The sequence below is a fragment of the Osmerus mordax genome, chromosome 26 (assembly GCF_038355195.1).
Source record: "Osmerus mordax isolate fOsmMor3 chromosome 26, fOsmMor3.pri, whole genome shotgun sequence".
Classification (NCBI taxonomy): Eukaryota; Metazoa; Chordata; class Actinopteri; order Osmeriformes; family Osmeridae; genus Osmerus; species Osmerus mordax.
Genome location: NC_090075.1, coordinates 10,084,028 through 10,097,317, shown reverse-complemented (window position 1 = coordinate 10,097,317; position 13,290 = coordinate 10,084,028). Strand labels below are relative to the sequence as shown.

The window sequence follows — 13,290 nt, the reverse complement described above, 5'->3', positions numbered from 1 at the left end:
GATGGAGATGGGAGAACAAACCCACCCAAATTAGCTTCGGTTAAACAGGCGTGGGAGAAAATTGGCACAATTGTTACAAATCATGTTCACATACATAGAGATTTCTCATGAAAATCTTTTTATAATCATTGAAGAAATGTAACACGCCATAAATCAAAACAATGTAACGTAGCTTCGCAGAAAGAAGACCCTGGCCTCGCCAGCAGTGTGCACGGACCAAGCTTGCGCCCTTAAAATAGCATCTGAATAATGCGCCATTGACTTTAGACCAAGTTTTTCCTGGTCAGTGGCGGAATTGTTTTTCGGAAACTGCAAAATAGCACCAGGGAACGTTTGCGCCGGAACACGCCTCCTTTTTCGCTGAACCACCCACGGGAGCGCAAGGTCATTTCGACGTGCGTCTGTGGAGGGAAAAGTCAGCTTTGCGTCGAGTGCAAACTAGGAATGATACTTGCGTCGTTGACAAAGTCAATTGCGCTGGGTGCAAGATCGGGCCCACTGACATTGAAATACTTGTAGGTGAGGTGGAGGGGCGAAACAAAAAAAACTTTAGGCCTATTTGGTGGCCACAGCAGCGGCATCACCAAAAAACAGTGCAAGGTAACACTTTGAAAACAAAAGTGTAGCCTAATAGGTAAACACGCGTTTCTTTATGCCGGTTTTGTTAAGAATAGTATTAAAGTGAGCTTAACAGCTGTATTTCCAGTTTTCCAGCGGGGTGTACGTGCTGGTTGAGGGGGTACATTATGCGTGCGGATTGCGTCCCAGAGGGGGGGGGGAGGGAAGCCACCTCCCGGAAATGAGTCTCTGCAGGTTGCGATGTCTGCAGTCGGGGCATCTCCCCCTCCTGCACTCCCGTAGTGGACAATCTGATGGCAAGACAGCGCTGAATTTTGATTAGATTAAAAGCATTAAAATTGATAAAAATTGGAGTTGGATTGTACAAGGTGTTTATGGAACAATTATCACTCAGTACAAGTGCAAATAACACTGCTGGATTTAATCTTCATGATAATGATGAAATGGAGTGAAAAAACGTGTGTGAGGAAAACAAAATATATAACTATCGGTCTTCCTGTTATGTTCTGTCTTTTCCAGCGCGCAGCTTATTTATATCTCCACTGGTGTCCCACAGGGCTCCGTCCTTGGACCCCTCCTCTTCTCCCTCTACACCACCTCGCTTGGACCAATCATCACCTCCCATGGCTTCTCCTACCACTGCTATGCTGACGACACGCAGCTGTACCTGTCGTTCCCCCCGACTGATCCGGGGATCTCAGCTAGGATCAAGGCCTGCCTCACAGACATCTCCGCCTGGATGACCGAGCACCACCTCCAGCTGAACCTCGCCAAAACAGAACTCATCCTCCCGGCCAAACCCTCCATCTCCCACGATCTCTCAATCACCCTGGGATCGGCGACGGTGACCCCTTCATCCTCTGCCAGGAACCTTGGGGTGACCATGGATGACAAGCTCTCCCTCACAGCCCACATTGCTGCGGTCTCCCGGTCGTGTAGATTCACCCTCTACAACATCCAGAAGATCAGGAGATACCTGTCTGAGCATTCCACCCAGCTTCTATTCGCATAACGCGGATGGTGGTGAGTAACTAATCTGTCCCTATATATTTGTTGGTATTTGTTTCTACATCAACAGTGGCTGGTGTGTAGATGTGACAGTGATTCTGCAACATTGTTCTCCGGATCTGAAATAATTTTTTATCACAGTAAACCCTTTTACTCGCCAGGCGAATTCGCGCCCAACGCATGCTCGCCGAACAGATTCTGAGTGTGTGGTGAGAAAATCCGGATTCCCTGGTTATCGTACTCGGCGACTTCAACAAAGGTAATCGCAGCCACGATCTCCCCAAATACAGACAATTCATCAAATGCCCAACCAGAAAAGAGAACACTCTGGATCACTGCTACACTAATGTCAGTGGAGCCTACCACACCCTCCCTCGATCAGCACGTGGACACTCTGACCATGCTATGGTCCACTTGATTCCTGCATACAGGCAGAAATTAAAGCTCTGTAAACCTGTTGTGAGTACATCAAAACAGTGGACTAGTGAGGCTATGGAGGATATGCGGGCGTGCTTGGACTGTACTGACTAGGATATGTTCACGACTGCTACCAAGAGTCTGGATGAACTCACAGAGGCTGTGACATCATACATCAGCTTCTGTGAGGACTGTTGTATTCCAACACGCACCAGGGTGAACTTCAACAAGGACAAGCCCTGGTTCTCAGCAGAGCTCAGAAGGTTGAGGTCAGAGAAGAAGAGAGCATTTAGGAGTGGGGATAGAGACAGATTGTCAAAGAACAGGTTTAGCAAGGCGGTGAGAGAGGCTAAACGACTGTACTCAGAGAGACTGAAGCACCAGTTCTCTGCTAACGAAACCCACCTGGCCAACGACCAGAACGAGTTCTACTCTAGATTTGAAAGACAAATGGACTGTCCTGAACTACCCCTCCCCACCCATGTGGCCTCCCCCCTCCCTCCCTCTACAGTGACGCCTCTCTCCATTCAGGAGGGTGAAGTTAACAGACTTTCAAGAGGCAGAACCCCCGCAAAGCAGCTGGGCCAGACTCTGTCTCTCCAGCTACCCTCAAGCACTGTGCTGACCAGCTGTCTCCGGTGCTCACCAACATCTTTAACACCTCCCTGGAGACATGCCATGTGCCAGCCTGTCTCAAGTCCCCCACCATCATCCCTGTGCCCAAAAAGACCCCCCCCAGATGCCATTTGCAGTTTTATGACACCTAACTAGGAGGCGTGAAGTCTAGAGACAGGAAGTCTGGGTGACCTGGGAGAGTTCTTGTCACCTAGGGAGGAAGAGACAGTTGTTCTGGAGACAATGTGGATTCAACTGTATTGTTCTTAGGAGTTAACCAATAAACGAAGAGATTTGGTATAGCTGCATGTCTGTAGGATGGACCAATGACTTTTGAGAACTGTCGTATCTATAAAATGGTCTGTTGAAGAATGTTCTTGGGGGTTCAGGGCCATCAGCTGCGTAGTGCTGGTGGGCTGGATTCTCCCAGTTCCAGTCTAGAATGCTAGATGGAGCTGTATGGAATTGTCTTTTGTGTTATTGTCTTATGTTTGTGTGTCGATGATGTTATGTTGATAAAGTTATTATGTTTACATCTACGTCAAATAAACATTAACTCTGTACTTCACCCGACTTCAGCTTAAACAATTGATTCTCTCAAAAACTTCCACGACACTGGCACACCTCAAATCCATCACGGACCCTTTCCTGGACCCCCTCCAGTTTGCCTACAGAGCCAACAGGTCTGTGGATGACGCAGTTAACATAGCCTTCCACTTCACGCTACAGCACCTGAACTCCCCAGCATCCTACGCCAGGATCCTGTTTGTGGATTTCAGCTCTGCCTTCAACACCATCATCCCCGCCCTGCTTCAGGACAAGCTCTCCCAGCTGAACGTGCCCGACTCCACCTGCAGGTGGATCACAGACTTCCTGTCTGACAGGAAGCAATACGTTAATTTAGGAACACAAATCTCTGACTCCCGGTCCATCAGCACCGGATCTCCTCAGGGCTGCGTCCTTTCCCTTCTGCTCTTCTCCCTGTACACCAACAGCTGCACCTCCAGTCATCCGTCTGTCAAATTTCTGAAGTTTGCGGACGACACCACCCCTCATTGGGCTCATCTCTGATGGGGACGAGTCTGATTACAGGTGGGAAGCTGACAACCTGGTGTAGCCAGAACAACTTAGAGGTCAATGCTCTTAAGACAGTGGAGATGGTTGTGGACTTCAGGAAGAATACAGCCCCACTCACCCCCATCACCCTGTGTGACTCCCCAGTCAACACTGTGGAATCCTTCTGTTTCCTGGGCACCATCCTCTCCTAGGACCTCAAGTGGGAACTGAACATCAGCTCCCTAACCAAAAAAGTACAACAGAGGATATACTTCCTACGACAGCTGAAGAAATTCAACCTGCCAGAGACAATGATGGTGCACTTCTACACAGCCATCATTGAGTCCATCCTCACCTCTTCCATCACCATCTGGTACGCTGCTCCCACTGCCAAGGAAAAGAGCAGACTGCAGTGTATCTGCACTGCTGAGAAGATGATTGGCTGTAATCTGCCCACCCTCGAGGACCCTGAGGCGTGCAAGGAAGATTGTGGCCGACCCCTCCCACCCTGGACACTCCCTGTTCCAGCTACTCCCCTCCGGCAGAAGGCTGCGGTCCATCAGGACCAAAACTTCACGCCATAACAGTTTCTTTCCATCTGCTACTGGCCTCTTCAACAAGGCAAAGGACGTTGCACGTAATTGCATAAATATTGCACATAGAAGTGATTATGGACGTGGTTCAGCGGCAGTGTCAGCAGTGTTCGTTGAACAATCTAACGGCAGCAGGAAGGAAGGATCTGTGGAACCTCTCCTACACACACACCGAAGGTGAATCAGCCTATCGCTGAAGCTGCTCAGAATCCGGTTTATTCGCCATATATACTTTATATTTAAAAATAGTTTAATTTTTAGATTGTTTAGTTCTTAGAAATACAGTTAGGTCCATAAGTATTTGGACATTGACACCATTTTCATCATTTTGGCTCTGTATACCACCACAATGATGTGAAATGAAACAATCAAGATGTGCTTTAAGTGCAGACTTTCAGCTTTAATTTCAAGTTATTTACATCCAAATCAGGTGAACGGTGTAGGAATTACAACACATTTTATATGTGCCCCCCCCCTTTTTAAGGGACCAAAAAGAATTGGACAAACATAATCATAAATCTAATTGTCACTTTTAATACTTGGTTGCAAATCCTTTGCAGTCAATGACAGCCTGAAGTCTGGAACCCATAGACATCACCAGACGCTGGGTTTCGTCCCTGGTGATGCTCTGCCAGGCCTCTACTGCAACTGTCTTCAGTTCCTGCTTGTTCTTGGGGCATTTTCCCTTCAGTTTTGTCTTTAGCAAGTGAAATGCATGCTCAATTGGATTTAGGTCAGGTGATTGACTTGGCCATTGCAGAACATTCCACTTCTTTGCCTTAAAAAACTCTTTGGTTGCTTTCGCAGTATGCTTCGGGTCATTGTCCATCTGCACTGTGAAGCGCCGTCCTATGAGTTCTGAAGCATTTGGCTGAATCTGAGCAGATAATATTGCCCGAAACACTTCAGAATTCATCCTACTGCTTTTGTCAGCAGTCACATCATCGATAAATACAAGGGAACCAGTTCCATTGGCAGCCATACATGCCCACGCCATAACACTACCTCCACCATGCTTCACTGATGAGGTGGTATGCTTTGGATCATGAGCAGTTCCTTCCCTTCTCCATACTCTTCTCTTCCCATCATTCTGGTACAAGTTGATCTTGGTCTCATCTGTCCATAGGATGTTGTTCCAGAACTGTACAGGCTCTTTTAGATGTTTTTTGGCAAACTCTAATCTGGTCTTCCTGTTTTTGAGACTCACCAATGGTTTACATCTTGTGGTATTTACTCTGGTGAAGTCTTCTCTTAATTGTTGACTTTGACACATATACGCCTACCTCCTGGAGAGTGTTCTTGATCTGGCCAACTGTTGTGAAGGGGTTTTTCTTCACCAGGGAAAGAATTCTTCTGTCATCCACCACAGTTGTTTTCCGTGGTCTTCCGGGTCTTTTCGTGTTGCTGAGCTCACCAGTGCGTTCTTTCTTTTTAAGAATGTACCAAACAGTTGATTTGGCCACACCTAATGTTTTTGCTATCTCTCTGATAGGTTTGTTTTGATTTTTCAGCCTAACGATGGCTTGCTTCACTGATGGTGACAGCTCTTTGGACTTCATATTGAGAGTTGACAGCAACAGATTCCAAACACAAATACCATACTTGAAATGAACTCTAGACCTTTTATCTGCTCCTTGTCAATGAAATAACGAACTCCCTTTATGAGGGAATAACATACACCTGGCCATGGAACAGCTGAGCAGCCAATTGTCCAATTACTTTTGGTCCCTTAAAAAGGGGGGGGCCACATATAAAATGTATTGTAATTCCTACACCGTTCACCTGATTTGGATGTAAATAGCCTGAAATTAAAGCTGAAAGTCTGCACTTACAGCACATCTTGATTGTTTCATTTCAAATCCATTGTGGTGGTATACAGAGCCAAAATGATGAAAATTGTGTCAATGTCCAAATACTTATGGACCTAACTGTAGTTAAACTTTTGTACTTTTACTAATTTAACATCCGTATATGTTTACTGTTTGCAAATTCCTGCCACAGTAAATTCTGTGTTTGTATAACATACATGGTATACATGAGCATTTTTCTCATGTATTCTTCCAGTGTTTGATCTGCTTCCTCATCGTTCTGTGTAAATGGTTTAAGTTGTGGTATTATATATGGTCTTCCATAAATAATTTCAAATGGTATATAGTCCTGCTGATGTTTTAGTAATGTGCATATTTAACACAACCAATGGTTAACAGTAAATCCAATTATTTCCTGTCTCCTTCGGCAAGCACAACCATTGTTCTCTCTCATATATATTATTGGGTGTGCTCAAGCCTTCGGCGAGCACAACCATTGTTCTCTCTCATATATATGATTATTTTTATTTATTTTCCCACCCCTAAGGATCCCTCAATATTTGGACTACATGGACAACGTCGGGGTCAAAAGGTTCGTCTTGGTAGCGATTGCGTTGCATGTATTTTTATTTACGTTCCGTTGCAAGTTAAGTTGAAATTAAGTTTTAGTGGCGGTTTCGGTACCTGTAACATAGCTGTTTTTCTGTTTTCATCCAAATGTTTCCCCTCTTGTGAGATATTATAACCTAAGTATTTAACAGTTTCCTGCCGCAATTGTAATTTGTCTTTGTTTGCAGGGTGTCCTTGTTCTGCAAGAATTTCAACAATGCGAGTGTGTCAGTTTTACAGTTCTCATCCATTTCCGAGCGATCAGGATATCATCTACATAAAGTAATATTTGGGTCTCCTTTCGGTGGTGTGAATTTGGCCAGGTTTGCAGACATAGCTTGAGAGAAAATAGTAGGAGAGTCACAATATCCTTGTGGAATCAACCACCAAAATTGACTATTTTGATGCACAGGTATAGAAAATAATGCATTACTAATGTCAACCACAGAGAATATGTTACTAGTTGGTCTTAAATCGTTCAACAGTGTGTGTGGATCTGGTACTGTGGGGGCTCTGGGTATTACAGCTTTGTTTGCTGCCTGCAGATCCTGGACTTTTTGACAACGACGAGTGGGGTATTACACAGAGAATCTGGACAAGGAATTATAACGCCTGCTTTTAAAAGATCCTGTATTATTGGCTCTATGCCTTTTGTTATCTCGACCGGTTGTATAACCTTGATAAGCCCTACATCGGCTTTCCCTTTTGATCAGAGGAATTCCGGAACCTCTTTTAACGTCTCTTCTTGTTGTTCTGTTAAGGTGAACATATGTCAGGCATGTCTAGGCTTGTTTTTCACATCTAAATGTGTTGCCACTTTTGCATGGGTTGTCCAGTTCAGAGTTTTTGAGAAAATATCTTGATTGGGGCTATAACAAGGTACAATGTAACTCGTCCAAGTTCATTACTTTGGTTTTAGGCGGCACTGTCTCTAACTGTTTTAGAGGAGAGCTGACGTCACACTTCCTGGACCTGTGTTCACTAAATCTAACAAAGGAGATGGAGGTGAGCCGACCATGTATGTGTTTAGACCATGGACAGCAGATGATGCAAGGCAAGCCACTGAAGGTATTCCCCATCCAAAAGTTAAATCACCTGAATTTGTCGCTGGGGAAAACGGGTTATTCGACAGCTATCAACTTAATGGACTGGAAATAGAGAGAGCAGTCAGACAAATACTCTGGCCAGATTGGTGCATGATATGTGGAGATCGGAGGGGAGTTGACAATGATGGATGGCTCTCGCCCCAGGGAATGCAGACTTTGTCGTCTGAACTCGAGCACTTCTAGACCAAATATGTTACCAAACTAGACCTGATTGGACAGAGGTAAAAGGTGCGTTCAGAAAGATGACGAGGACGTAGATCAATACTATCATCGATTAAAAGAGGTCTTTGATAATCATAGCGGCGTAGCACCCCCTCAAAACATGCAAGATGACTCGCCTTACGAACAGCAGTTAAAGAATGCGTTCCTAAAAGGACGTCTGCCTCAAATCTCAGGTTTTGTCACTAAGCATATGGTAGATCACCGCACTTCCCGTTTAAATGCTACTCAAGAATATGCCCGCCACGCCGAGAAACACTATAAACAAATGAAAAATTAAAATAAAGCAGCGTTTGTTTTGGACAACGAAGGGACCACAATATATGTGTTAGAAGGTGGGGCAGGGATAGGACAAGGAAGAGAACAAGGAACAGGCAGAAACGGGACGAGGCAGGAGAAGAGGAGGAGACAGAGGGTACAACAGAAAGATGCTATAACTGTGGTAGAAGGGGACATTGGGCAAGAGATTGAAAACAAAGAAAGCGGAACTTCTCACCAGGGGCCTGTAATACGAATCAAGATCAACATGCTCTGGATCACTTTCAGTTACCCGGCTACGCGAAGCGTAACAATCGCAATCACGATAATTGGTATCATGACAGCGGTTGTCAATTCTCTAACTCAACCCAGATCTTTCCAATCTAGAGACGTGCGCGTTCACATAAAGGGCCGGTGTTTGCACCGTATGTCCAATCGCAAACATGGACAAAACAAGAGCTGCATATTTTACGCAGGAGGAGCAGACAATAATCATGCAAACTTATGAAACGCATAAACATATTATACAGGCTAAAAGTAACACAGTCGCTGCTGCCAAGTCAAGGAGAGAAAGCTGGCAGAAAATTGCCGACACTGTTAATGCGTACGTTACATGACTTATTGATATCACTGGCCCAGGTACAAGATGTGACCTAATTACACTTGTGCGTTCCATAACGTTAAACTTTTGTTGCTGTAATATTTTAGTTGCAACCCTGCCAGTGCCAAACGGTCCTGGGAGCAAATTAAAAATAAATATAAGAACATCATTCAAACCGGTAAGTAGCAGTAGGCAATACTTGCACATATTTTAAGGCCAACAAGTATAAGGCTGAATTGCCTGAGTCAGTCCCTTTTGTAGGATATTGGTATACAAAGGGCCTATAGAACAATGAAATCACTTTCAGCCAACAGGAAGAAAAGTGATGCGAAGAAAACTGGAGGGGGCCCTCCTCCACAGGACTTCACTCCTGCTGAGGAGCTGGCCCTCTCCAGCAATCAGGGTCTCCCAATTATGGAAGGAGTGCAAGGGGGCATGTCTTCAGACCCTGGTGGCAGCAGCTCGGACACCCAGCCATATGTACAGGGTATGTTTCAAGTAATCTTTGTGACCATGTTCATTCAAAAATTATTTATGAATATTGTAGGAGTGAAATGTATTACTGTTCTCTGCAGTGACAGGAAATACAGTGATGTTGCTGCCACCACCACCCACTGTCATCCCACTGTGCCATACAGAGGTAACAGTGAAACTAATAGTCATACGCCAGTATGTATGCCATATGTGGTTGCTGAATATTGATCAAATAGGCCATTTACTTTCTCAGGTGGAGATCCTATATGAAGAAACTCTGTCTGCCTGCTCAGAGAACGCTTTGGGGGTACACTTGAGTCTTTTCACCACTTGCAACACAAATGGAGTGTGTGAACGTGTGGCTGTGATTGAAGTCTCTGTAATGACTTTCTCATGGTGGTCTGAACATGAGAACAAGTTTTTAAAGTGCTCCTTTCAAATATGACTCAATTGATTAAATTGCTATGGTGTTAAACTCAGCAGGAAGAGGAACTTCTTCCTCCCCCTGAGCCTATGCCTCCACCTCAAGGCCAAGACAAAGACATGGGGTAAGCAATGAACCTTGAAACACAAATGGACACCTTCAACTTTCTCCAAGTGTGCCTTGCTAAGGGACAATGTTCTTTATTTGTTTCAGGTTGGAGCAGACAATGTGAGGGCCCTGTACAAAAGGACCCTGGAGCTCGATATCGAGTACAAGAGGCTCGATATCGAGCATAAGAGGCTTTTAATGAATAAAACAAGGCTGGAGATAGAGAAACTTCAATATGAGAAGAAGCTAGTACATGACTGAATGTACTAGCACAAAGAATGTCAGTTACACTGACATTCTTTTTCTGTGTTCCTAGGAAAGGGAGAACGCATGAGGAGGATATATTTTCTTTTCTATGTTTTGGTCTTTTTATACCTTTTTGTGGCTTGTCCCAAAGATTTCTTTTGTGCCTTAGTTTTTTGAAGGGGTTTTCAATATTTCTTTCAATGTTCTATTTATTGTTTTTGAAAATTGAAATAAATGTGAAATCATCCAAATTCAATGAAAGTAGTGGAATGATAATTTATTTAACTTGTGAAGCGCATTGCACGGTACCATACACATTGTTGTGGAAATCAGAACATTGGATGAAGACAGAATGCAAATCCTTGTTTCATTTTGTCAACATATTAAGAGTCCAAAGTTTCTATAGAGGGCACTTTGGATATCTTTCATCACTCCATAATCAGAATATGATGGCAACAGCCATTAAATACATTTATATTTAGTCATTTAGCAGATGCTCTTATCCAGAGTGACTTAAAGTAAGTACAGGGAAATTCCCCCAGGGCAACTAGGGCGAAGTGCCTTGTCCAAGGACACAAATAAAATCTATATAGCTCAAATGCTATGGAATCAAAATGGCCCAACTGAAAAGTAAAAAGGAAAGAATGCCGCTAAATGACTAAATGTAAAGAATAATGGCTTAGCCTGTCTCCCCTTAAACAAAAAACTGCCGCGTTATAGAGTCTCTCACGGCCCTGCCAGTAGGGTAGTCAAGGGTGATGGGGTCTACCACATCTCGGGGTTTCTGGCTGACAGGTGGGGCTCTCTCCTTTCGTATCGAGGCCACATTGTGGAGCACGACACAGGCTGTCACAATCTGACAAGCCCGGTCTGGGGCCACTCGGAGGCCACGCAGGCAGTTGAAGCGTGCCTTTATGATGCCAAAGGTCATCTCTATCTTGACCCTTGTTCGGTTCAAGGCCACATTAAATGTATTCTGTGGCCGTGTGTTCGGGTCAGGATAGGGGGTCATCAAAAGGGCTGGCAGGCATACCCTTGGTCCCCTAGCAGCAATCCACTGAAGAGCCCTGAAGAAGAACATTAATATTAGCATAATCAGTATAACAAAATGCAATACAAAATGTTACTTACAATTGCCATACCTTGCTCTAGTCTGTGGCACAGTGCAGATTCCCTAAAGATCCGGGAGTCATGGACTGACCCAGGCCACTTTGCCTCAATCACCAAGTATTGATGGTCACAAGTCATCTGCAAAATAATCTTGTGTTAAAATCCATCAACATAACAGCATTAACGTGACGGATACATCAATGTGCATTAGAAGGACTCCTACTTTACCATTATGACAAAACATGTGTAGCCTGTCCTTTATGCTTTACCTGAACGTTGATGCTGTGGAATGACCTGCGATTAATGTAATCGCCTTCATTCTCCCCCAGCGATGCAGCAATGGGGATATGGGTGCAATCAATGGCACCAATCACCCTCGGGAAGCCTAAGGAGTATGATGAATTTCATATGCAACAGTGAACATCATGGGGCCTAGATTATTTATAGATGACGTTTCAATTTAAGTGAATATTTACCTGCTATGTCATAAAATCCCTCTTTAATTGCCTGCATGGGAAGGTGCCCTGGGAACACAACAAATGTGTTCAAGAGCTGTGCTAGAGCAAGCACCACCTTCCGAATTGCGCGGCAGACGGTGTTCTTGCTCAGGTTCTCCGCATCACCCACACTCTACATAAAAGTACCCGTAGCGAAGTAACGCAACGCTACGCATACAGTCTGTGGGACTGTGAGCGCACGGCTTCGATGTGTCGCATTGGCAACATATGGCTCAAGAAGCTGGCAAAGATACGTAATTCCCTCTGCTGAGAATCTATATCTTTCATAAAGATGGTCATCATGGAATGCCAACAGGTTTTGCCGGTCTCTAAAAGTTCTGGCTCTTCTGAGCGCACCTCTTGTCAGAAATATTCATCTATCAAGCATTGCACAGTCAGTCGGTGAACAAGTTTAAGAAAGCTTTATTACTTGCGGCCGGCCCACAAGGAGACAAAAACATCACACGCCATTGTGCTACAAAGTTTGTCTGGTTCACAAGTCTTCAGGTAAGATCATTTATTGGTGAGAAGCCTCCTCCCCTGCATATCAGCTGTCAATATGATCGATCCCAGAGACAGAGTGCGCGTGCACGTAGAAACTTACAGAGTTCTCCGACCCTAGGCTTGACCATATGATTCACTCAACACAGATAAGGTTTATTGCACCTCGAGTATGATAATGGTCAACCTCAGTTTGTTTACGTAAGCCTAGTGTCATCTATAGATCATGTGGGGAGAGGGCTCTCTATTGACAAAGGAATGCTAGCACCAGTATTTTCAGAATATAACCTTACATTCTAAATTTCTCCGACACCTCTCACTATCCGTGCACCAAGCTCCACGGGGTCTTCTACGAACGGTGACGCCATTATCAGGCCCTTTTTTGGAGGAGAAACCATGAATCATAACACATAATTAATACACACAAGCAATGTTTTGTGTGTTTCAGTGCTTCCAAATTTTACAACAATCTGTTTGTCCCCCCCAAAAAAATAAAAAAATGTTTAACAAAATAAATCAACACTGAAAAAATTTAACAAAATAGATCAAAAAAACTTTCTTTAAAATTTTAGTCAACAATTTAACAAGTTATTCTTATCGTAGTGACTTTCCTCCAAGACCGGGTATGGCATGGCCTGGAGTCGAGCTTATTCGTTGTGGTCCTCTCCCGTTATGACCCATTCAGGTATTGGGTAAAAGTCCTGTGACGCCACGAGAGGCTACACAGCCCTCAGCGGGACAGCTCAAAATAGTGCGACGACACCGGGGTCGAACAAAAACAAGGGGTTTATTAAAGATCCTCAGAATCAACAAAAAACTTAAAAATCTTACATAGGATTCCAAAAACCGTAAACGGCGCCTCTTCTAGGCGCAGGACTCCTTCTCCTCACCAAACCCCACTCTGCCCACATAACTGTGGCTCTCCCTCTTTAACCCAACCCTTTAGGTCATCAGGGTCTGATCAGTTTCAGGTGTGCGGGAATGCCCCGTTTTTAGGGAGGGATGGAGCTCCCGGCTCCCCCAGCAGAGGGAGCCACAGCTGCTCAGGGCTGCAGCCACCT

The 13,290-nt window shown here is 44.6% G+C and overlaps 1 pseudogene; it reads right to left on the bottom strand.

The window, feature by feature from the left end:
• Positions 1–10,815: 10,815 nt before the first annotated feature.
• On the bottom strand, positions 10,816–12,597 carry LOC136935819 (putative nuclease HARBI1; annotated as a pseudogene).
• Between the last annotated feature and the right edge of the window lie 693 nt (positions 12,598–13,290).